The sequence below is a fragment of the Hyla sarda genome, unplaced genomic scaffold, assembly GCF_029499605.1.
Source record: "Hyla sarda isolate aHylSar1 unplaced genomic scaffold, aHylSar1.hap1 scaffold_1267, whole genome shotgun sequence".
Lineage (NCBI taxonomy): Eukaryota > Metazoa > Chordata > Amphibia > Anura > Hylidae > Hyla > Hyla sarda.
The window spans coordinates 1-25,722 of NW_026607889.1; the positions used below are offsets into that span (position 1 = coordinate 1).

Here is a 25,722-nt window from a genome sequence, read left to right on the forward strand (position 1 = left end):
CTGTCTATGTCCCGCATCAATATAGACCAAAGTACAGAGGGTTAGGCTATGCTATTGTGCACCTACCTGATGCATCAGAAGGTGCGAGGCCCTTGCTAAATTCTGTGCACAGACTTTGAGATCTATACTTTAGACTGTATCTAAACCTGCTCCAACATGGACTGACATTCTGGCCTACTTTCAGCCGATGCGACTTGTCTGTCGCTGAACAGTCGCTTTTTATGTATTCAGCACCTATGTATAATGTTGTAAAAATGCTCTAGAAGCTAAAGTCGCAGAAATGTCACACATATTTGGCCTGCAACTTTCTGTGCGACAAATTCAGACAGGAAAAATCAGTATAAATCCTTAGAAAATTATCCCCCAGTGTCTCCATCTGCTGGCGGTATTGAATAAGCATTGCTGCACTGATGGGGTATGCATTAGACGAAAAAAAAGAAGAAAAAGAAGAATAATACGCCCAGAAAAGAGGCGAAAAGGAGAAAAACGTAAAAAAACGTGAAAAAAAAGTAAGAGGAAGAGAAGGGAAAAAAAGGTGGAAATGGGTTTAAAAGTGATTTCGGCGGAGAAATATATATATATATATATATATATATATATATACGCGCACACACACACATATATATAAACGTATTCTCCGTTGAGATATTGCAGCCGCTGCTGTGTCCAGGCCCAGGAGCCTTAGCACTGTGCTGTGATGTCACTCAATACCACTGACATCACTAGGTGTAAACAACATCTCTCCTTTGCTGTGTATGTGACTATGGAGCTGTTTGGTGATGTCGTCTATTATGGCCTTCATAGAAGCAACAGGAGATTGTTGCATCCATCTAGAACCCTCAGAACTACAGTGCTATGATGTCACTCACTTCCACAGGCCTTGCAGAGTGTAAACAACAACAACCCAGCTTTGTTGTGTATGTAACCATAGGGATTTGTGATGTCACCTAGAACCTTCACAGCAGCGACAGCTTTATGAGGAGCATCAGCACTGCTCTGCCTGAGCAGAACCATCACCGCCATAGGTTGTCAAATAACCCGGATTTAACCCACACAGGTAAGTCCAATGGGGTGCAGGCATGTCCTCTATGCTTACAGCTTCCCGTGGGTGTTGGTTTGATACCGTTTGGGGACAGCCAAGGAGGCATCTGCAGGCAACAAAGGTAGGTGTGTGCTTGTGTGTGTGTTTCCTATGCAGATCCTAAGCCCAGTGTCACATGCAAGTAGGAGGAGTAAGAAGGGTTCCTGGCAAATCCGGGTTATGGATTGCATTTAAAAAGGCCCCGTGGGAGTGCAATGGGCCCCTGTCTTGCTGCTTAGCAATAATGGTATGGGTTTAGGTTCTGCTGTGTGTACTGGTGGTTGACTGCCCCCCAGCCCAGAGTGTGCATGGAAAATTGTCTGGCAGCCTCCCTGACAGCAAGCAGTGATAGTGCCCATGAAGGGGACCTTGTTGGGCCCGCCCCTTTCACGGTTATCGCTTCTCGGCCTTTTGGCTAAGATCAAGTGTAGTATCTGTTCTTATCAGTTTAATATCTGATACGTCCCCTATCTGGGGACCATATATTAAATGGATTTTTGAGAACGGGGGCCGATTTCGAAGCTTGCTTCCGTCGCCCTATGCATTGACCCGATATGGCAGTATCTTCGGGTACAGTGCACCACCCCCTTACAGGGTTAAAAAGAAAGATTCCTACTTTCATTGCTACCTGCTTGCTGGCTAGCCAGCTAGCCAGCCCTGTGGGCCTTGCTGCTGCTGCAGCCAAAAAACAAAAGGTGGTGCTGCTGCTGCTTCTGCTGCTTCTGCTTCTGCTTGTGTCTGGCCCCTGTTGGAGCGTCCAGGCACAGGACTTCTGCTGCTGCTGACTAAATGGCCTCCTTAATTGGATCATTTGAGTAGCCAGCACACCTGTGCAGGTAGGGCATGACATGATAGGCAGCTGCCTTGATAGCGGGTGGGTGCTGAATGTTCCTAATTGACAAAATAAGATTAATGCTTATGAAGAAATATAAAATCTCATCCCTTCCCCAATATCGCGCCACACCCCTACCCCTTAATTCCCTGGTTGAACGTGATGGACATATGTCTTTTTTCGACCGTACTAACTATGTAACTATGTAACATAACATGGGGGGGGGGGGGTCTCCTGGCTGTTCACACAGGTGTGTCATTGCTGTACATTGACCATGCATTGCTTCTGTGGTATTGCAAAGGCAAAGACAAATGCTTCCAGCCATCCATTGCACTAATGGATTGGTCATCAGCTGGCTGTCTATGTCCCGCATCAATATAGACCAAAGTACAGAGGGTTAGGCTATGCTATTGTGCACCTACCTGATGCATCAGAAGGTGCGAGGCCCTTGCTAAATTCTGTGCACAGACTTTGAGATCTATACTTTAGACTGTATCTAAACCTGCTCCAACATGGACTGACATTCTGGCCTACTTTCAGCCGATGCGACTTGTCTGTCGCTGAACAGTCGCTTTTTATGTATTCAGCACCTATGTATAATGTTGTAAAAATGCTCTAGAAGCTAAAGTCGCAGAAATGTCACACATATTTGGCCTGCAACTTTCTGTGCGACAAATTCAGACAGGAAAAAATCAGTATAAATCCTTAGAAAATTATCCCCCAGTGTCTCCATCTGCTGGCGGTATTGAATAAGCATTGCTGCACTGATGGGGTATGCATTAGACGAAAAAAAAGAAGAAAAAGAAGAATAATACGCCCAGAAAAGAGGCGAAAAGGAGAAAAACGTAAAAAAACGTGAAAAAAAAGTAAGAGGAAGAGAAGGGAAAAAAAGGTGGAAATGGGTTTAAAAGTGATTTCGGCGGAGAAATATATATATATATATATATATATATATATATATATATATATATATATACGCGCACACACACACATATATATAAACGTATTCTCCGTTGAGATATTGCAGCCGCTGCTGTGTCCAGGCCCAGGAGCCTTAGCACTGTGCTGTGATGTCACTCAATACCACTGACATCACTAGGTGTAAACAACATCTCTCCTTTGCTGTGTATGTGACTATGGAGCTGTTTGGTGATGTCGTCTATTATGGCCTTCATAGAAGCAACAGGAGATTGTTGCATCCATCTAGAACCCTCAGAACTACAGTGCTATGATGTCACTCACTTCCACAGGCCTTGCAGAGTGTAAACAACAACAACCCAGCTTTGTTGTGTATGTAACCATAGGGATTTGTGATGTCACCTAGAACCTTCACAGCAGCGACAGCTTTATGAGGAGCATCAGCACTGCTCTGCCTGAGCAGAACCATCACCGCCATAGGTTGTCAAATAACCCGGATTTAACCCACACAGGTAAGTCCAATGGGGTGCAGGCATGTCCTCTATGCTTACAGCTTCCCGTGGGTGTTGGTTTGATACCGTTTGGGGACAGCCAAGGAGGCATCTGCAGGCAACAAAGGTAGGTGTGTGCTTGTGTGTGTGTTTCCTATGCAGATCCTAAGCCCAGTGTCACATGCAAGTAGGAGGAGTAAGAAGGGTTCCTGGCAAATCCGGGTTATGGATTGCATTTAAAAAGGCCCCGTGGGAGTGCAATGGGCCCCTGTCTTGCTGCTTAGCAATAATGGTATGGGTTTAGGTTCTGCTGTGTGTACTGGTGGTTGACTGCCCCCCAGCCCAGAGTGTGCATGGAAAATTGTCTGGCAGCCTCCCTGACAGCAAGCAGTGATAGTGCCCATGAAGGGGACCTTGTTGGGCCCGCCCCTTTCACGGTTATCGCTTCTCGGCCTTTTGGCTAAGATCAAGTGTAGTATCTGTTCTTATCAGTTTAATATCTGATACGTCCCCTATCTGGGGACCATATATTAAATGGATTTTGAGAACGGGGGCCGATTTCGAAGCTTGCTTCCGTCGCCCTATGCATTGACCCGATATGGCAGTATCTTCGGGTACAGTGCACCACCCCCTTACAGGGTTAAAAAGAAAGATTCCTACTTTCATTGCTACCTGCTTGCTGGCTAGCCAGCTAGCCAGCCCTGTGGGCCTTGCTGCTGCTGCAGCCAAAAAACAAAAGGTGGTGCTGCTGCTGCTTCTGCTGCTTCTGCTTCTGCTTGTGTCTGGCCCCTGTTGGAGCGTCCAGGCACAGGACTTCTGCTGCTGCTGACTAAATGGCCTCCTTAATTGGATCATTTGAGTAGCCAGCACACCTGTGCAGGTAGGGCATGACATGATAGGCAGCTGCCTTGATAGCGGGTGGGTGCTGAATGTTCCTAATTGACAAAATAAGATTAATGCTTATGAAGAAATATAAAATCTCATCCCTTCCCCAATATCGCGCCACACCCCTACCCCTTAATTCCCTGGTTGAACGTGATGGACATATGTCTTTTTTCGACCGTACTAACTATGTAACTATGTAACATAACATGGGGGGGGGGGGTCTCCTGGCTGTTCACACAGGTGTGTCATTGCTGTACATTGACCATGCATTGCTTCTGTGGTATTGCAAAGGCAAAGACAAATGCTTCCAGCCATCCATTGCACTAATGGATTGGTCATCAGCTGGCTGTCTATGTCCCGCATCAATATAGACCAAAGTACAGAGGGTTAGGCTATGCTATTGTGCACCTACCTGATGCATCAGAAGGTGCGAGGCCCTTGCTAAATTCTGTGCACAGACTTTGAGATCTATACTTTAGACTGTATCTAAACCTGCTCCAACATGGACTGACATTCTGGCCTACTTTCAGCCGATGCGACTTGTCTGTCGCTGAACAGTCGCTTTTTATGTATTCAGCACCTATGTATAATGTTGTAAAAATGCTCTAGAAGCTAAAGTCGCAGAAATGTCACACATATTTGGCCTGCAACTTTCTGTGCGACAAATTCAGACAGGAAAAATCAGTATAAATCCTTAGAAAATTATCCCCCAGTGTCTCCATCTGCTGGCGGTATTGAATAAGCATTGCTGCACTGATGGGGTATGCATTAGACGAAAAAAAAGAAGAAAAAGAAGAATAATACGCCCAGAAAAGAGGCGAAAAGGAGAAAAACGTAAAAAAACGTGAAAAAAAAGTAAGAGGAAGAGAAGGGAAAAAAAGGTGGAAATGGGTTTAAAAGTGATTTCGGCGGAGAAATATATATATATATATATATATATATATATATATATATATATATACGCGCACACACACACATATATATAAACGTATTCTCCGTTGAGATATTGCAGCCGCTGCTGTGTCCAGGCCCAGGAGCCTTAGCACTGTGCTGTGATGTCACTCAATACCACTGACATCACTAGGTGTAAACAACATCTCTCCTTTGCTGTGTATGTGACTATGGAGCTGTTTGGTGATGTCGTCTATTATGGCCTTCATAGAAGCAACAGGAGATTGTTGCATCCATCTAGAACCCTCAGAACTACAGTGCTATGATGTCACTCACTTCCACAGGCCTTGCAGAGTGTAAACAACAACAACCCAGCTTTGTTGTGTATGTAACCATAGGGATTTGTGATGTCACCTAGAACCTTCACAGCAGCGACAGCTTTATGAGGAGCATCAGCACTGCTCTGCCTGAGCAGAACCATCACCGCCATAGGTTGTCAAATAACCCGGATTTAACCCACACAGGTAAGTCCAATGGGGTGCAGGCATGTCCTCTATGCTTACAGCTTCCCGTGGGTGTTGGTTTGATACCGTTTGGGGACAGCCAAGGAGGCATCTGCAGGCAACAAAGGTAGGTGTGTGCTTGTGTGTGTGTTTCCTATGCAGATCCTAAGCCCAGTGTCACATGCAAGTAGGAGGAGTAAGAAGGGTTCCTGGCAAATCCGGGTTATGGATTGCATTTAAAAAGGCCCCGTGGGAGTGCAATGGGCCCCTGTCTTGCTGCTTAGCAATAATGGTATGGGTTTAGGTTCTGCTGTGTGTACTGGTGGTTGACTGCCCCCCAGCCCAGAGTGTGCATGGAAAATTGTCTGGCAGCCTCCCTGACAGCAAGCAGTGATAGTGCCCATGAAGGGGACCTTGTTGGGCCCGCCCCTTTCACGGTTATCGCTTCTCGGCCTTTTGGCTAAGATCAAGTGTAGTATCTGTTCTTATCAGTTTAATATCTGATACGTCCCCTATCTGGGGACCATATATTAAATGGATTTTTGAGAACGGGGGCCGATTTCGAAGCTTGCTTCCGTCGCCCTATGCATTGACCCGATATGGCAGTATCTTCGGGTACAGTGCACCACCCCCTTACAGGGTTAAAAAGAAAGATTCCTACTTTCATTGCTACCTGCTTGCTGGCTAGCCAGCTAGCCAGCCCTGTGGGCCTTGCTGCTGCTGCAGCCAAAAAACAAAAGGTGGTGCTGCTGCTGCTTCTGCTGCTTCTGCTTCTGCTTGTGTCTGGCCCCTGTTGGAGCGTCCAGGCACAGGACTTCTGCTGCTGCTGACTAAATGGCCTCCTTAATTGGATCATTTGAGTAGCCAGCACACCTGTGCAGGTAGGGCATGACATGATAGGCAGCTGCCTTGATAGCGGGTGGGTGCTGAATGTTCCTAATTGACAAAATAAGATTAATGCTTATGAAGAAATATAAAATCTCATCCCTTCCCCAATATCGCGCCACACCCCTACCCCTTAATTCCCTGGTTGAACGTGATGGACATATGTCTTTTTTCGACCGTACTAACTATGTAACTATGTAACATAACATGGGGGGGGGGGGTCTCCTGGCTGTTCACACAGGTGTGTCATTGCTGTACATTGACCATGCATTGCTTCTGTGGTATTGCAAAGGCAAAGACAAATGCTTCCAGCCATCCATTGCACTAATGGATTGGTCATCAGCTGGCTGTCTATGTCCCGCATCAATATAGACCAAAGTACAGAGGGTTAGGCTATGCTATTGTGCACCTACCTGATGCATCAGAAGGTGCGAGGCCCTTGCTAAATTCTGTGCACAGACTTTGAGATCTATACTTTAGACTGTATCTAAACCTGCTCCAACATGGACTGACATTCTGGCCTACTTTCAGCCGATGCGACTTGTCTGTCGCTGAACAGTCGCTTTTTATGTATTCAGCACCTATGTATAATGTTGTAAAAATGCTCTAGAAGCTAAAGTCGCAGAAATGTCACACATATTTGGCCTGCAACTTTCTGTGCGACAAATTCAGACAGGAAAAATCAGTATAAATCCTTAGAAAATTATCCCCCAGTGTCTCCATCTGCTGGCGGTATTGAATAAGCATTGCTGCACTGATGGGGTATGCATTAGACGAAAAAAAAGAAGAAAAAGAAGAATAATACGCCCAGAAAAGAGGCGAAAAGGAGAAAAACGTAAAAAAACGTGAAAAAAAAGTAAGAGGAAGAGAAGGGAAAAAAAGGTGGAAATGGGTTTAAAAGTGATTTCGGCGGAGAAATATATATATATATATATATATATATATATATATATATATATACGCGCACACACACACATATATATAAACGTATTCTCCGTTGAGATATTGCAGCCGCTGCTGTGTCCAGGCCCAGGAGCCTTAGCACTGTGCTGTGATGTCACTCAATACCACTGACATCACTAGGTGTAAACAACATCTCTCCTTTGCTGTGTATGTGACTATGGAGCTGTTTGGTGATGTCGTCTATTATGGCCTTCATAGAAGCAACAGGAGATTGTTGCATCCATCTAGAACCCTCAGAACTACAGTGCTATGATGTCACTCACTTCCACAGGCCTTGCAGAGTGTAAACAACAACAACCCAGCTTTGTTGTGTATGTAACCATAGGGATTTGTGATGTCACCTAGAACCTTCACAGCAGCGACAGCTTTATGAGGAGCATCAGCACTGCTCTGCCTGAGCAGAACCATCACCGCCATAGGTTGTCAAATAACCCGGATTTAACCCACACAGGTAAGTCCAATGGGGTGCAGGCATGTCCTCTATGCTTACAGCTTCCCGTGGGTGTTGGTTTGATACCGTTTGGGGACAGCCAAGGAGGCATCTGCAGGCAACAAAGGTAGGTGTGTGCTTGTGTGTGTGTTTCCTATGCAGATCCTAAGCCCAGTGTCACATGCAAGTAGGAGGAGTAAGAAGGGTTCCTGGCAAATCCGGGTTATGGATTGCATTTAAAAAGGCCCCGTGGGAGTGCAATGGGCCCCTGTCTTGCTGCTTAGCAATAATGGTATGGGTTTAGGTTCTGCTGTGTGTACTGGTGGTTGACTGCCCCCCAGCCCAGAGTGTGCATGGAAAATTGTCTGGCAGCCTCCCTGACAGCAAGCAGTGATAGTGCCCATGAAGGGGACCTTGTTGGGCCCGCCCCTTTCACGGTTATCGCTTCTCGGCCTTTTGGCTAAGATCAAGTGTAGTATCTGTTCTTATCAGTTTAATATCTGATACGTCCCCTATCTGGGGACCATATATTAAATGGATTTTTGAGAACGGGGGCCGATTTCGAAGCTTGCTTCCGTCGCCCTATGCATTGACCCGATATGGCAGTATCTTCGGGTACAGTGCACCACCCCCTTACAGGGTTAAAAAGAAAGATTCCTACTTTCATTGCTACCTGCTTGCTGGCTAGCCAGCTAGCCAGCCCTGTGGGCCTTGCTGCTGCTGCAGCCAAAAAACAAAAGGTGGTGCTGCTGCTGCTTCTGCTGCTTCTGCTTCTGCTTGTGTCTGGCCCCTGTTGGAGCGTCCAGGCACAGGACTTCTGCTGCTGCTGACTAAATGGCCTCCTTAATTGGATCATTTGAGTAGCCAGCACACCTGTGCAGGTAGGGCATGACATGATAGGCAGCTGCCTTGATAGCGGGTGGGTGCTGAATGTTCCTAATTGACAAAATAAGATTAATGCTTATGAAGAAATATAAAATCTCATCCCTTCCCCAATATCGCGCCACACCCCTACCCCTTAATTCCCTGGTTGAACGTGATGGACATATGTCTTTTTTCGACCGTACTAACTATGTAACTATGTAACATAACATGGGGGGGGGGGGTCTCCTGGCTGTTCACACAGGTGTGTCATTGCTGTACATTGACCATGCATTGCTTCTGTGGTATTGCAAAGGCAAAGACAAATGCTTCCAGCCATCCATTGCACTAATGGATTGGTCATCAGCTGGCTGTCTATGTCCCGCATCAATATAGACCAAAGTACAGAGGGTTAGGCTATGCTATTGTGCACCTACCTGATGCATCAGAAGGTGCGAGGCCCTTGCTAAATTCTGTGCACAGACTTTGAGATCTATACTTTAGACTGTATCTAAACCTGCTCCAACATGGACTGACATTCTGGCCTACTTTCAGCCGATGCGACTTGTCTGTCGCTGAACAGTCGCTTTTTATGTATTCAGCACCTATGTATAATGTTGTAAAAATGCTCTAGAAGCTAAAGTCGCAGAAATGTCACACATATTTGGCCTGCAACTTTCTGTGCGACAAATTCAGACAGGAAAAATCAGTATAAATCCTTAGAAAATTATCCCCCAGTGTCTCCATCTGCTGGCGGTATTGAATAAGCATTGCTGCACTGATGGGGTATGCATTAGACGAAAAAAAAGAAGAAAAAGAAGAATAATACGCCCAGAAAAGAGGCGAAAAGGAGAAAAACGTAAAAAAACGTGAAAAAAAAGTAAGAGGAAGAGAAGGGAAAAAAAGGTGGAAATGGGTTTAAAAGTGATTTCGGCGGAGAAATATATATATATATATATATATATATATATATATATATATATATATACGCGCACACACACACATATATATAAACGTATTCTCCGTTGAGATATTGCAGCCGCTGCTGTGTCCAGGCCCAGGAGCCTTAGCACTGTGCTGTGATGTCACTCAATACCACTGACATCACTAGGTGTAAACAACATCTCTCCTTTGCTGTGTATGTGACTATGGAGCTGTTTGGTGATGTCGTCTATTATGGCCTTCATAGAAGCAACAGGAGATTGTTGCATCCATCTAGAACCCTCAGAACTACAGTGCTATGATGTCACTCACTTCCACAGGCCTTGCAGAGTGTAAACAACAACAACCCAGCTTTGTTGTGTATGTAACCATAGGGATTTGTGATGTCACCTAGAACCTTCACAGCAGCGACAGCTTTATGAGGAGCATCAGCACTGCTCTGCCTGAGCAGAACCATCACCGCCATAGGTTGTCAAATAACCCGGATTTAACCCACACAGGTAAGTCCAATGGGGTGCAGGCATGTCCTCTATGCTTACAGCTTCCCGTGGGTGTTGGTTTGATACCGTTTGGGGACAGCCAAGGAGGCATCTGCAGGCAACAAAGGTAGGTGTGTGCTTGTGTGTGTGTTTCCTATGCAGATCCTAAGCCCAGTGTCACATGCAAGTAGGAGGAGTAAGAAGGGTTCCTGGCAAATCCGGGTTATGGATTGCATTTAAAAAGGCCCCGTGGGAGTGCAATGGGCCCCTGTCTTGCTGCTTAGCAATAATGGTATGGGTTTAGGTTCTGCTGTGTGTACTGGTGGTTGACTGCCCCCCAGCCCAGAGTGTGCATGGAAAATTGTCTGGCAGCCTCCCTGACAGCAAGCAGTGATAGTGCCCATGAAGGGGACCTTGTTGGGCCCGCCCCTTTCACGGTTATCGCTTCTCGGCCTTTTGGCTAAGATCAAGTGTAGTATCTGTTCTTATCAGTTTAATATCTGATACGTCCCCTATCTGGGGACCATATATTAAATGGATTTTTGAGAACGGGGGCCGATTTCGAAGCTTGCTTCCGTCGCCCTATGCATTGACCCGATATGGCAGTATCTTCGGGTACAGTGCACCACCCCCTTACAGGGTTAAAAAGAAAGATTCCTACTTTCATTGCTACCTGCTTGCTGGCTAGCCAGCTAGCCAGCCCTGTGGGCCTTGCTGCTGCTGCAGCCAAAAAACAAAAGGTGGTGCTGCTGCTGCTTCTGCTGCTTCTGCTTCTGCTTGTGTCTGGCCCCTGTTGGAGCGTCCAGGCACAGGACTTCTGCTGCTGCTGACTAAATGGCCTCCTTAATTGGATCATTTGAGTAGCCAGCACACCTGTGCAGGTAGGGCATGACATGATAGGCAGCTGCCTTGATAGCGGGTGGGTGCTGAATGTTCCTAATTGACAAAATAAGATTAATGCTTATGAAGAAATATAAAATCTCATCCCTTCCCCAATATCGCGCCACACCCCTACCCCTTAATTCCCTGGTTGAACGTGATGGACATATGTCTTTTTTCGACCGTACTAACTATGTAACTATGTAACATAACATGGGGGGGGGGGGTCTCCTGGCTGTTCACACAGGTGTGTCATTGCTGTACATTGACCATGCATTGCTTCTGTGGTATTGCAAAGGCAAAGACAAATGCTTCCAGCCATCCATTGCACTAATGGATTGGTCATCAGCTGGCTGTCTATGTCCCGCATCAATATAGACCAAAGTACAGAGGGTTAGGCTATGCTATTGTGCACCTACCTGATGCATCAGAAGGTGCGAGGCCCTTGCTAAATTCTGTGCACAGACTTTGAGATCTATACTTTAGACTGTATCTAAACCTGCTCCAACATGGACTGACATTCTGGCCTACTTTCAGCCGATGCGACTTGTCTGTCGCTGAACAGTCGCTTTTTATGTATTCAGCACCTATGTATAATGTTGTAAAAATGCTCTAGAAGCTAAAGTCGCAGAAATGTCACACATATTTGGCCTGCAACTTTCTGTGCGACAAATTCAGACAGGAAAAATCAGTATAAATCCTTAGAAAATTATCCCCCAGTGTCTCCATCTGCTGGCGGTATTGAATAAGCATTGCTGCACTGATGGGGTATGCATTAGACGAAAAAAAAGAAGAAAAAGAAGAATAATACGCCCAGAAAAGAGGCGAAAAGGAGAAAAACGTAAAAAAACGTGAAAAAAAAGTAAGAGGAAGAGAAGGGAAAAAAAGGTGGAAATGGGTTTAAAAGTGATTTCGGCGGAGAAATATATATATATATATATATATATATATATATATATATATATATATATACGCGCACACACACACATATATATAAACGTATTCTCCGTTGAGATATTGCAGCCGCTGCTGTGTCCAGGCCCAGGAGCCTTAGCACTGTGCTGTGATGTCACTCAATACCACTGACATCACTAGGTGTAAACAACATCTCTCCTTTGCTGTGTATGTGACTATGGAGCTGTTTGGTGATGTCGTCTATTATGGCCTTCATAGAAGCAACAGGAGATTGTTGCATCCATCTAGAACCCTCAGAACTACAGTGCTATGATGTCACTCACTTCCACAGGCCTTGCAGAGTGTAAACAACAACAACCCAGCTTTGTTGTGTATGTAACCATAGGGATTTGTGATGTCACCTAGAACCTTCACAGCAGCGACAGCTTTATGAGGAGCATCAGCACTGCTCTGCCTGAGCAGAACCATCACCGCCATAGGTTGTCAAATAACCCGGATTTAACCCACACAGGTAAGTCCAATGGGGTGCAGGCATGTCCTCTATGCTTACAGCTTCCCGTGGGTGTTGGTTTGATACCGTTTGGGGACAGCCAAGGAGGCATCTGCAGGCAACAAAGGTAGGTGTGTGCTTGTGTGTGTGTTTCCTATGCAGATCCTAAGCCCAGTGTCACATGCAAGTAGGAGGAGTAAGAAGGGTTCCTGGCAAATCCGGGTTATGGATTGCATTTAAAAAGGCCCCGTGGGAGTGCAATGGGCCCCTGTCTTGCTGCTTAGCAATAATGGTATGGGTTTAGGTTCTGCTGTGTGTACTGGTGGTTGACTGCCCCCCAGCCCAGAGTGTGCATGGAAAATTGTCTGGCAGCCTCCCTGACAGCAAGCAGTGATAGTGCCCATGAAGGGGACCTTGTTGGGCCCGCCCCTTTCACGGTTATCGCTTCTCGGCCTTTTGGCTAAGATCAAGTGTAGTATCTGTTCTTATCAGTTTAATATCTGATACGTCCCCTATCTGGGGACCATATATTAAATGGATTTTTGAGAACGGGGGCCGATTTCGAAGCTTGCTTCCGTCGCCCTATGCATTGACCCGATATGGCAGTATCTTCGGGTACAGTGCACCACCCCCTTACAGGGTTAAAAAGAAAGATTCCTACTTTCATTGCTACCTGCTTGCTGGCTAGCCAGCTAGCCAGCCCTGTGGGCCTTGCTGCTGCTGCAGCCAAAAAACAAAAGGTGGTGCTGCTGCTGCTTCTGCTGCTTCTGCTTCTGCTTGTGTCTGGCCCCTGTTGGAGCGTCCAGGCACAGGACTTCTGCTGCTGCTGACTAAATGGCCTCCTTAATTGGATCATTTGAGTAGCCAGCACACCTGTGCAGGTAGGGCATGACATGATAGGCAGCTGCCTTGATAGCGGGTGGGTGCTGAATGTTCCTAATTGACAAAATAAGATTAATGCTTATGAAGAAATATAAAATCTCATCCCTTCCCCAATATCGCGCCACACCCCTACCCCTTAATTCCCTGGTTGAACGTGATGGACATATGTCTTTTTTCGACCGTACTAACTATGTAACTATGTAACATAACATGGGGGGGGGGGGGTCTCCTGGCTGTTCACACAGGTGTGTCATTGCTGTACATTGACCATGCATTGCTTCTGTGGTATTGCAAAGGCAAAGACAAATGCTTCCAGCCATCCATTGCACTAATGGATTGGTCATCAGCTGGCTGTCTATGTCCCGCATCAATATAGACCAAAGTACAGAGGGTTAGGCTATGCTATTGTGCACCTACCTGATGCATCAGAAGGTGCGAGGCCCTTGCTAAATTCTGTGCACAGACTTTGAGATCTATACTTTAGACTGTATCTAAACCTGCTCCAACATGGACTGACATTCTGGCCTACTTTCAGCCGATGCGACTTGTCTGTCGCTGAACAGTCGCTTTTTATGTATTCAGCACCTATGTATAATGTTGTAAAAATGCTCTAGAAGCTAAAGTCGCAGAAATGTCACACATATTTGGCCTGCAACTTTCTGTGCGACAAATTCAGACAGGAAAAATCAGTATAAATCCTTAGAAAATTATCCCCCAGTGTCTCCATCTGCTGGCGGTATTGAATAAGCATTGCTGCACTGATGGGGTATGCATTAGACGAAAAAAAAGAAGAAAAAGAAGAATAATACGCCCAGAAAAGAGGCGAAAAGGAGAAAAACGTAAAAAAACGTGAAAAAAAAGTAAGAGGAAGAGAAGGGAAAAAAAGGTGGAAATGGGTTTAAAAGTGATTTCGGCGGAGAATATATATATATATATATATATATATATATATATATATATATATATACGCGCACACACACACATATATATAAACGTATTCTCCGTTGAGATATTGCAGCCGCTGCTGTGTCCAGGCCCAGGAGCCTTAGCACTGTGCTGTGATGTCACTCAATACCACTGACATCACTAGGTGTAAACAACATCTCTCCTTTGCTGTGTATGTGACTATGGAGCTGTTTGGTGATGTCGTCTATTATGGCCTTCATAGAAGCAACAGGAGATTGTTGCATCCATCTAGAACCCTCAGAACTACAGTGCTATGATGTCACTCACTTCCACAGGCCTTGCAGAGTGTAAACAACAACAACCCAGCTTTGTTGTGTATGTAACCATAGGGATTTGTGATGTCACCTAGAACCTTCACAGCAGCGACAGCTTTATGAGGAGCATCAGCACTGCTCTGCCTGAGCAGAACCATCACCGCCATAGGTTGTCAAATAACCCGGATTTAACCCACACAGGTAAGTCCAATGGGGTGCAGGCATGTCCTCTATGCTTACAGCTTCCCGTGGGTGTTGGTTTGATACCGTTTGGGGACAGCCAAGGAGGCATCTGCAGGCAACAAAGGTAGGTGTGTGCTTGTGTGTGTGTTTCCTATGCAGATCCTAAGCCCAGTGTCACATGCAAGTAGGAGGAGTAAGAAGGGTTCCTGGCAAATCCGGGTTATGGATTGCATTTAAAAAGGCCCCGTGGGAGTGCAATGGGCCCCTGTCTTGCTGCTTAGCAATAATGGTATGGGTTTAGGTTCTGCTGTGTGTACTGGTGGTTGACTGCCCCCCAGCCCAGAGTGTGCATGGAAAATTGTCTGGCAGCCTCCCTGACAGCAAGCAGTGATAGTGCCCATGAAGGGGACCTTGTTGGGCCCGCCCCTTTCACGGTTATCGCTTCTCGGCCTTTTGGCTAAGATCAAGTGTAGTATCTGTTCTTATCAGTTTAATATCTGATACGTCCCCTATCTGGGGACCATATATTAAATGGATTTTTGAGAACGGGGGCCGATTTCGAAGCTTGCTTCCGTCGCCCTATGCATTGACCCGATATGGCAGTATCTTCGGGTACAGTGCACCACCCCCTTACAGGGTTAAAAAGAAAGATTCCTACTTTCATTGCTACCTGCTTGCTGGCTAGCCAGCTAGCCAGCCCTGTGGGCCTTGCTGCTGCTGCAGCCAAAAAACAAAAGGTGGTGCTGCTGCTGCTTCTGCTGCTTCTGCTTCTGCTTGTGTCTGGCCCCTGTTGGAGCGTCCAGGCACAGGACTTCTGCTGCTGCTGACTAAATGGCCTCCTTAATTGGATCATTTGAGTAGCCAGCACACCTGTGCAGGTAGGGCATGACATGATAGGCAGCTGCCTTGATAGCGGGTGGGTGCTGAATGTTCCTAATTGACAAAATAAGATTAATGCTTATGAAGAAATATAAAATCTCATCCCTTCCCCAATATCGCGCCACACCCCTACCCCTTAATTCCCTGGTTGAACGTGATGGACATATGTCTTTTTTCGACCGTACTAACTATGTAACTATGTAACATAACATGGGGGGGGGGGGTCTCCTGGCTGTTCACACAGGTGTGTCATTGCTGTACATTGACCATGCATTGCTTCTGTGGTATTGCAAAGGCAAAGACAAATGCTTCCAGCCATCCATTGCACTAATGGATTGGTCATCAGCTGGCTGTCTATGTCCCGCATCAATATAGACCAAAGTACAGAGGGTTAGGCTATGCTATTGTGCACCTACCTGATGCATCAGAAGGTGCGAGGCCCTTGCTAAATTCTGTGCACAGACTTTGAGATCTATACTTTAGACTGTATCTAAACCTGCTCCAACATGGACTGACATTCTGGCCTACTTTCAGCCGATGCGACTTGTCTGTCGCTGAACAGTCGCTTTTTATGTATTCAGCACCTATGTATAATGTTGTAAAAATGCTCTAGAAGCTAAAGTCGCAGAAATGTCACACATATTTGGCCTGCAACTTTCTGTGCGACAAATTCAGACAGGAAAAATCAGTATAAATCCTTAGAAAATTATCCCCCAGTGTCTCCATCTGCTGGCGGTATTGAATAAGCATTGCTGCACTGATGGGGTATGCATTAGACGAAAAAAAAGAAGAAAAAGAAGAATAATACGCCCAGAAAAGAGGCGAAAAGGAGAAAAACGTAAAAAAACGTGAAAAAAAAGTAAGAGGAAGAGAAGGGAAAAAAAGGTGGAAATGGGTTTAAAAGTGATTTCGGCGGAGAAATATATATATATATATATATATATATATATATATATATATATATATATACGCGCACACACACACATATATATAAACGTATTCTCCGTTGAGATATTGCAGCCGCTGCTGTGTCCAGGCCCAGGAGCCTTAGCACTGTGCTGTGATGTCACTCAATACCACTGACATCACTAGGTGTAAACAACATCTCTCCTTTGCTGTGTATGTGACTATGGAGCTGTTTGGTGATGTCGTCTATTATGGCCTTCATAGAAGCAACAGGAGATTGTTGCATCCATCTAGAACCCTCAGAACTACAGTGCTATGATGTCACTCACTTCCACAGGCCTTGCAGAGTGTAAACAACAACAACCCAGCTTTGTTGTGTATGTAACCATAGGGATTTGTGATGTCACCTAGAACCTTCACAGCAGCGACAGCTTTATGAGGAGCATCAGCACTGCTCTGCCTGAGCAGAACCATCACCGCCATAGGTTGTCAAATAACCCGGATTTAACCCACACAGGTAAGTCCAATGGGGTGCAGGCATGTCCTCTATGCTTACAGCTTCCCGTGGGTGTTGGTTTGATACCGTTTGGGGACAGCCAAGGAGGCATCTGCAGGCAACAAAGGTAGGTGTGTGCTTGTGTGTGTGTTTCCTATGCAGATCCTAAGCCCAGTGTCACATGCAAGTAGGAGGAGTAAGAAGGGTTCCTGGCAAATCCGGGTTATGGATTGCATTTAAAAAGGCCCCGTGGGAGTGCAATGGGCCCCTGTCTTGCTGCTTAGCAATAATGGTATGGGTTTAGGTTCTGCTGTGTGTACTGGTGGTTGACTGCCCCCCAGCCCAGAGTGTGCATGGAAAATTGTCTGGCAGCCTCCCTGACAGCAAGCAGTGATAGTGCCCATGAAGGGGACCTTGTTGGGCCCGCCCCTTTCACGGTTATCGCTTCTCGGCCTTTTGGCTAAGATCAAGTGTAGTATCTGTTCTTATCAGTTTAATATCTGATACGTCCCCTATCTGGGGACCATATATTAAATGGATTTTTGAGAACGGGGGCCGATTTCGAAGCTTGCTTCCGTCGCCCTATGCATTGACCCGATATGGCAGTATCTTCGGGTACAGTGCACCACCCCCTTACAGGGTTAAAAAGAAAGATTCCTACTTTCATTGCTACCTGCTTGCTGGCTAGCCAGCTAGCCAGCCCTGTGGGCCTTGCTGCTGCTGCAGCCAAAAAACAAAAGGTGGTGCTGCTGCTGCTTCTGCTGCTTCTGCTTCTGCTTGTGTCTGGCCCCTGTTGGAGCGTCCAGGCACAGGACTTCTGCTGCTGCTGACTAAATGGCCTCCTTAATTGGATCATTTGAGTAGCCAGCACACCTGTGCAGGTAGGGCATGACATGATAGGCAGCTGCCTTGATAGCGGGTGGGTGCTGAATGTTCCTAATTGACAAAATAAGATTAATGCTTATGAAGAAATATAAAATCTCATCCCTTCCCCAATATCGCGCCACACCCCTACCCCTTAATTCCCTGGTTGAACGTGATGGACATATGTCTTTTTTCGACCGTACTAACTATGTAACTATGTAACATAACATGGGGGGGGGGGGTCTCCTGGCTGTTCACACAGGTGTGTCATTGCTGTACATTGACCATGCATTGCTTCTGTGGTATTGCAAAGGCAAAGACAAATGCTTCCAGCCATCCATTGCACTAATGGATTGGTCATCAGCTGGCTGTCTATGTCCCGCATCAATATAGACCAAAGTACAGAGGGTTAGGCTATGCTATTGTGCACCTACCTGATGCATCAGAAGGTGCGAGGCCCTTGCTAAATTCTGTGCACAGACTTTGAGATCTATACTTTAGACTGTATCTAAACCTGCTCCAACATGGACTGACATTCTGGCCTACTTTCAGCCGATGCGACTTGTCTGTCGCTGAACAGTCGCTTTTTATGTATTCAGCACCTATGTATAATGTTGTAAAAATGCTCTAGAAGCTAAAGTCGCAGAAATGTCACACATATTTGGCCTGCAACTTTCTGTGCGACAAATTCAGACAGGAAAAATCAGTATAAATCCTTAGAAAATTATCCCCCAGTGTCTCCATCTGCTGGCGGTATTGAATAAGCATTGCTGCACTGATGGGGTATGCATTAGACGAAAAAAAAGAAGAAAAAGAAGAATAATACGCCCAGAAAAGAGGCGAAAAGGAGAAAAACGTAAAAAAACGTGAAAAAAAAGTAAGAGGAAGAGAAGGGAAAAAAAGGTGGAAATGGGTTTAAAAGTGATTTCGGCGGAGAATATATATATATATATATATATATATATATATATATATATATATATACGCGCACACACACACATATATATAAACGTATTCTCCGTTGAGATATTGCAGCCGCTGCTGTGTCCAGGCCCAGGAGCCTTAGCACTGTGCTGTGATGTCACTCAATACCACTGACATCACTAGGTGTAAACAACATCTCTCCTTTGCTGTGTATGTGACTATGGAGCTGTTTGGTGATGTCGTCTATTATGGCCTTCATAGAAGCAACAGGAGATTGTTGCATCCATCTAGAACCCTCAGAACTACAGTGCTATGATGTCACTCACTTCCACAGGCCTTGCAGAGTGTAAACAACAACAACCCAGCTTTGTTGTGTATGTAACCATAGGGATTTGTGATGTCACCTAGAACCTTCACAGCAGCGACAGCTTTATGAGGAGCATCAGCACTGCTCTGCCTGAGCAGAACCATCACCGCCATAGGTTGTCAAATAACCCGGATTTAACCCACACAGGTAAGTCCAATGGGGTGCAGGCATGTCCTCTATGCTTACAGCTTCCCGTGGGTGTTGGTTTGATACCGTTTGGGGACAGCCAAGGAGGCATCTGCAGGCAACAAAGGTAGGTGTGTGCTTGTGTGTGTGTTTCCTATGCAGATCCTAAGCCCAGTGTCACATGCAAGTAGGAGGAGTAAGAAGGGTTCCTGGCAAATCCGGGTTATGGATTGCATTTAAAAAGGCCCCGTGGGAGTGCAATGGGCCCCTGTCTTGCTGCTTAGCAATAATGGTATGGGTTTAGGTTCTGCTGTGTGTACTGGTGGTTGACTGCCCCCCAGCCCAGAGTGTGCATGGAAAATTGTCTGGCAGCCTCCCTGACAGCAAGCAGTGATAGTGCCCATGAAGGGGACCTTGTTGGGCCCGCCCCTTTCACGGTTATCGCTTCTCGGCCTTTTGGCTAAGATCAAGTGTAGTTCTGCTCACTTGGTCTGGCCAGAGGGTGTCTGGGGTACCCGGCTCCTTTGCCTGGGGGGATCGTCCTTCTTAACGGAGGGACTTCACCCCCCTGCTGCTATCAGGGAGCCGGCTTAGTCCCCAGACAACGGGAGGCGATCCCCACCTACCTACTTCGGTGGGGGAGGTGTCTGGACATCATGGACATGGAGGAAGATTGCGGTTTTTCTTCGGAAGGCGTGCCGCCTTTTGCGAGACTTCGGAATGGAGTTCGTATTTCCCTGCTCGATGTCCGGAAGAAGGAAAGAGGCCTTGTCTTTGTCGTGGAAGAAGTGCTGTTTAAGTTGCTGGAAGTCAAGAGGGAGCAAATCCTATCCATGCTTGAGTTTCCCAGAAGTGGATACTACGACGTGGTGCTGGCTTCTGAAGAGGACTATGAGTCATTTTGGAACATATTGCAGCAAAAGAAGGTATGTCCGGTTTTGGAAGGGGTGGAGATAGTTCCACATTTCCCACGTAGAGAACGATTGGTGACTATAAGGATGTATAGCCCATATACTTCGGAGGAGGATATCGTTACCTTTTTGTCTCGATTCTGTGACAGTGTTCTGCCTAAAGGCAAGGTATTTAATCAATATGGACTATGGACCACCAAGTGGAGGTTCCATGTGAAATTTAAAATGGCAGATGGCAAGTTAGTGATCCCCCCAGGACGGTTTAAAATTGGTTCTGTGAACGGGGATCTGTATTTTTCTGGCATGCAAGATTTTTGCCGCAAATGTAAACAGTACGGTCACAGAAAGGAGGATTGCACGTTTTTGTGGTGTTTCAAGTGTCAAGAGGAGGGTCACGACGTGGAAAATTGTCAAAAGAAAAGGAAATGCCATCTGTGTGGTGAGGAGGGCCATCTGCTTGGCTCGTGTCCTAAGAAAAAGTCTGAGAAAAATTCAGAGAAAAAGGAAGCTGTAAAAAGAAGCAGAGAGGAACCAGCTGAAGTGAAAGAAAAAGAAGTGGAGCAGGTTCCAACTAGAAGACCTACAGAGCAGAAGAAGAAGAGAGAGGAGGAAGTGTATGTGCCAGTGCAGTATTTTGGTGTGCTTGGTGGTTTGTTGGAAAATTTGTCGGAAGCAGAAAGAAAAACGTTTGACAAAGATATGATGGATCTAAAGATAGGCTTGAAGAACCGGGAGGAAGAAGCTCGGGATAAAGTCTATTTTTCTTTCAAGGCAGACATGAACCGTTTTGTTGAAACGTATAAAATTCCAGGCTGGTTAGCGTCTCAAGTTAAGAAAGATATAGCAAATGGCAATATCAGTCGAGGACTGATAGACTTTCTAATGGTGTTTGCATGGAGGAAGGGGATGACCTTCTAATTTGGTTTTGCTTAATTAGAAAGTAATGTTTGGTTTTGCTATTTTATGTTGTTTCTTATTTTGTTTTTAAATGTTCTATTTTGTTTCATTAGTGTTTAAGAAAAGAAATAAAAACATGTTACCTGATGATGAACACAAAATTGAGTTCCAAATAAGATCTTGGAACTCTGAGTGAGTTCTGAGGGCTAACTTAAAAAAAAAAAAAAAAATCTGTTCTTATCAGTTTAATATCTGATACGTCCCCTATCTGGGGACCATATATTAAATGGATTTTTGAGAACGGGGGCCGATTTCGAAGCTTGCTTCCGTCGCCCTATGCATTGACCCGATATGGCAGTATCTTCGGGTACAGTGCACCACCCCCTTACAGGGTTAAAAAGAAAGATTCCTACTTTCATTGCTACCTGCTTGCTGGCTAGCCAGCTAGCCAGCCCTGTGGGCCTTGCTGCTGCTGCAGCCAAAAAACAAAAGGTGGTGCTGCTGCTGCTTCTGCTGCTTCTGCTTCTGCTTGTGTCTGGCCCCTGTTGGAGCGTCCAGGCACAGGACTTCTGCTGCTGCTGACTAAATGGCCTCCTTAATTGGATCATTTGAGTAGCCAGCACACCTGTGCAGGTAGGGCATGACATGATAGGCAGCTGCCTTGATAGCGGGTGGGTGCTGAATGTTCCTAATTGACAAAATAAGATTAATGCTTATGAAGAAATATAAAATCTCATCCCTTCCCCAATATCGCGCCACACCCCTACCCCTTAATTCCCTGGTTGAACGTGATGGACATATGTCTTTTTTCGACCGTACTAACTATGTAACTATGTAACATAACATGGGGGGGGGGGGTCTCCTGGCTGTTCACACAGGTGTGTCATTGCTGTACATTGACCATGCATTGCTTCTGTGGTATTGCAAAGGCAAAGACAAATGCTTCCAGCCATCCATTGCACTAATGGATTGGTCATCAGCTGGCTGTCTATGTCCCGCATCAATATAGACCAAAGTACAGAGGGTTAGGCTATGCTATTGTGCACCTACCTGATGCATCAGAAGGTGCGAGGCCCTTGCTAAATTCTGTGCACAGACTTTGAGATCTATACTTTAGACTGTATCTAAACCTGCTCCAACATGGACTGACATTCTGGCCTACTTTCAGCCGATGCGACTTGTCTGTCGCTGAACAGTCGCTTTTTATGTATTCAGCACCTATGTATAATGTTGTAAAAATGCTCTAGAAGCTAAAGTCGCAGAAATGTCACACATATTTGGCCTGCAACTTTCTGTGCGACAAATTCAGACAGGAAAAATCAGTATAAATCCTTAGAAAATTATCCCCCAGTGTCTCCATCTGCTGGCGGTATTGAATAAGCATTGCTGCACTGATGGGGTATGCATTAGACGAAAAAAAAGAAGAAAAAGAAGAATAATACGCCCAGAAAAGAGGCGAAAAGGAGAAAAACGTAAAAAAACGTGAAAAAAAAGTAAGAGGAAGAGAAGGGAAAAAAAGGTGGAAATGGGTTTAAAAGTGATTTCGGCGGAGAAATATATATATATATATATATATATATATATATATATATATACGCGCACACACACACATATATATAAACGTATTCTCCGTTGAGATATTGCAGCCGCTGCTGTGTCCAGGCCCAGGAGCCTTAGCACTGTGCTGTGATGTCACTCAATACCACTGACATCACTAGGTGTAAACAACATCTCTCCTTTGCTGTGTATGTGACTATGGAGCTGTTTGGTGATGTCGTCTATTATGGCCTTCATAGAAGCAACAGGAGATTGTTGCATCCATCTAGAACCCTCAGAACTACAGTGCTATGATGTCACTCACTTCCACAGGCCTTGCAGAGTGTAAACAACAACAACCCAGCTTTGTTGTGTATGTAACCATAGGGATTTGTGATGTCACCTAGAACCTTCACAGCAGCGACAGCTTTATGAGGAGCATCAGCACTGCTCTGCCTGAGCAGAACCATCACCGCCATAGGTTGTCAAATAACCCGGATTTAACCCACACAGGTAAGTCCAATGGGGTGCAGGCATGTCCTCTATGCTTACAGCTTCCCGTGGGTGTTGGTTTGATACCGTTTGGGGACAGCCAAGGAGGCATCTGCAGGCAACAAAGGTAGGTGTGTGCTTGTGTGTGTGTTTCCTATGCAGATCCTAAGCCCAGTGTCACATGCAAGTAGGAGGAGTAAGAAGGGTTCCTGGCAAATCCGGGTTATGGATTGCATTTAAAAAGGCCCCGTGGGAGTGCAATGGGCCCCTGTCTTGCTGCTTAGCAATAATGGTATGGGTTTAGGTTCTGCTGTGTGTACTGGTGGTTGACTGCCCCCCAGCCCAGAGTGTGCATGGAAAATTGTCTGGCAGCCTCCCTGACAGCAAGCAGTGATAGTGCCCATGAAGGGGACCTTGTTGGGCCCGCCCCTTTCACGGTTATCGCTTCTCGGCCTTTTGGCTAAGATCAAGTGTAGTATCTGTTCTTATCAGTTTAATATCTGATACGTCCCCTATCTGGGGACCATATATTAAATGGATTTTTGAGAACGGGGGCCGATTTCGAAGCTTGCTTCCGTCGCCCTATGCATTGACCCGATATGGCAGTATCTTCGGGTACAGTGCACCACCCCCTTACAGGGTTAAAAAGAAAGATTCCTACTTTCATTGCTACCTGCTTGCTGGCTAGCCAGCTAGCCAGCCCTGTGGGCCTTGCTGCTGCTGCAGCCAAAAAACAAAAGGTGGTGCTGCTGCTGCTTCTGCTGCTTCTGCTTCTGCTTGTGTCTGGCCCCTGTTGGAGCGTCCAGGCACAGGACTTCTGCTGCTGCTGACTAAATGGCCTCCTTAATTGGATCATTTGAGTAGCCAGCACACCTGTGCAGGTAGGGCATGACATGATAGGCAGCTGCCTTGATAGCGGGTGGGTGCTGAATGTTCCTAATTGACAAAATAAGATTAATGCTTATGAAGAAATATAAAATCTCATCCCTTCCCCAATATCGCGCCACACCCCTACCCCTTAATTCCCTGGTTGAACGTGATGGACATATGTCTTTTTTCGACCGTACTAACTATGTAACTATGTAACATAACATGGGGGGGGGGGGGTCTCCTGGCTGTTCACACAGGTGTGTCATTGCTGTACATTGACCATGCATTGCTTCTGTGGTATTGCAAAGGCAAAGACAAATGCTTCCAGCCATCCATTGCACTAATGGATTGGTCATCAGCTGGCTGTCTATGTCCCGCATCAATATAGACCAAAGTACAGAGGGTTAGGCTATGCTATTGTGCACCTACCTGATGCATCAGAAGGTGCGAGGCCCTTGCTAAATTCTGTGCACAGACTTTGAGATCTATACTTTAGACTGTATCTAAACCTGCTCCAACATGGACTGACATTCTGGCCTACTTTCAGCCGATGCGACTTGTCTGTCGCTGAACAGTCGCTTTTTATGTATTCAGCACCTATGTATAATGTTGTAAAAATGCTCTAGAAGCTAAAGTCGCAGAAATGTCACACATATTTGGCCTGCAACTTTCTGTGCGACAAATTCAGACAGGAAAAATCAGTATAAATCCTTAGAAAATTATCCCCCAGTGTCTCCATCTGCTGGCGGTATTGAATAAGCATTGCTGCACTGATGGGGTATGCATTAGACGAAAAAAAAGAAGAAAAAGAAGAATAATACGCCCAGAAAAGAGGCGAAAAGGAGAAAAACGTAAAAAAACGTGAAAAAAAAGTAAGAGGAAGAGAAGGGAAAAAAAGGTGGAAATGGGTTTAAAAGTGATTTCGGCGGAGAAATATATATATATATATATATATATATATATATATATATATATACGCGCACACACACACATATATATAAACGTATTCTCCGTTGAGATATTGCAGCCGCTGCTGTGTCCAGGCCCAGGAGCCTTAGCACTGTGCTGTGATGTCACTCAATACCACTGACATCACTAGGTGTAAACAACATCTCTCCTTTGCTGTGTATGTGACTATGGAGCTGTTTGGTGATGTCGTCTATTATGGCCTTCATAGAAGCAACAGGAGATTGTTGCATCCATCTAGAACCCTCAGAACTACAGTGCTATGATGTCACTCACTTCCACAGGCCTTGCAGAGTGTAAACAACAACAACCCAGCTTTGTTGTGTATGTAACCATAGGGATTTGTGATGTCACCTAGAACCTTCACAGCAGCGACAGCTTTATGAGGAGCATCAGCACTGCTCTGCCTGAGCAGAACCATCACCGCCATAGGTTGTCAAATAACCCGGATTTAACCCACACAGGTAAGTCCAATGGGGTGCAGGCATGTCCTCTATGCTTACAGCTTCCCGTGGGTGTTGGTTTGATACCGTTTGGGGACAGCCAAGGAGGCATCTGCAGGCAACAAAGGTAGGTGTGTGCTTGTGTGTGTGTTTCCTATGCAGATCCTAAGCCCAGTGTCACATGCAAGTAGGAGGAGTAAGAAGGGTTCCTGGCAAATCCGGGTTATGGATTGCATTTAAAAAGGCCCCGTGGGAGTGCAATGGGCCCCTGTCTTGCTGCTTAGCAATAATGGTATGGGTTTAGGTTCTGCTGTG

The 25,722-nt window shown here is 45.8% G+C and overlaps 9 non-coding genes and 1 pseudogene across 9 annotated transcripts; all 10 read left to right on the forward strand.

Moving 5' to 3' along the window:
* The first annotated feature begins 1,476 nt into the window (after positions 1-1,476).
* On the forward strand, positions 1,477-1,667 carry LOC130304209 (U2 spliceosomal RNA). The gene has a single exon (XR_008854001.1). It is a non-coding gene; the product is annotated as a U2 spliceosomal RNA (small nuclear RNA).
* Positions 1,668-3,762: 2,095 nt separating this feature from the next.
* Positions 3,763-3,952, forward strand: LOC130304246 (U2 spliceosomal RNA). Its single transcript, XR_008854039.1, has one exon. It is a non-coding gene; the product is annotated as a U2 spliceosomal RNA (small nuclear RNA).
* Positions 3,953-6,041: 2,089 nt separating this feature from the next.
* On the forward strand, positions 6,042-6,232 carry LOC130304220 (U2 spliceosomal RNA). Its single transcript, XR_008854013.1, has one exon. It is a non-coding gene; the product is annotated as a U2 spliceosomal RNA (small nuclear RNA).
* Positions 6,233-8,319: 2,087 nt separating this feature from the next.
* Positions 8,320-8,510, forward strand: LOC130304231 (U2 spliceosomal RNA). The gene has a single exon (XR_008854024.1). It is a non-coding gene; the product is annotated as a U2 spliceosomal RNA (small nuclear RNA).
* Positions 8,511-10,601: 2,091 nt separating this feature from the next.
* LOC130304242 (U2 spliceosomal RNA) lies at positions 10,602-10,792 on the forward strand. The gene has a single exon (XR_008854035.1). It is a non-coding gene; the product is annotated as a U2 spliceosomal RNA (small nuclear RNA).
* A 2,093-nt stretch (positions 10,793-12,885) lies between these two features.
* Positions 12,886-13,076, forward strand: LOC130304252 (U2 spliceosomal RNA). The gene has a single exon (XR_008854040.1). It is a non-coding gene; the product is annotated as a U2 spliceosomal RNA (small nuclear RNA).
* Positions 13,077-15,167: 2,091 nt separating this feature from the next.
* Positions 15,168-15,358, forward strand: LOC130304210 (U2 spliceosomal RNA). The gene has a single exon (XR_008854003.1). It is a non-coding gene; the product is annotated as a U2 spliceosomal RNA (small nuclear RNA).
* Positions 15,359-17,451: 2,093 nt separating this feature from the next.
* LOC130304211 (U2 spliceosomal RNA) lies at positions 17,452-17,642 on the forward strand. The gene has a single exon (XR_008854004.1). It is a non-coding gene; the product is annotated as a U2 spliceosomal RNA (small nuclear RNA).
* A 3,664-nt stretch (positions 17,643-21,306) lies between these two features.
* On the forward strand, positions 21,307-21,483 carry LOC130304248 (U2 spliceosomal RNA; annotated as a pseudogene).
* Positions 21,484-23,568: 2,085 nt separating this feature from the next.
* On the forward strand, positions 23,569-23,759 carry LOC130304212 (U2 spliceosomal RNA). The gene has a single exon (XR_008854005.1). It is a non-coding gene; the product is annotated as a U2 spliceosomal RNA (small nuclear RNA).
* The last annotated feature ends 1,963 nt before the right edge of the window (positions 23,760-25,722 follow it).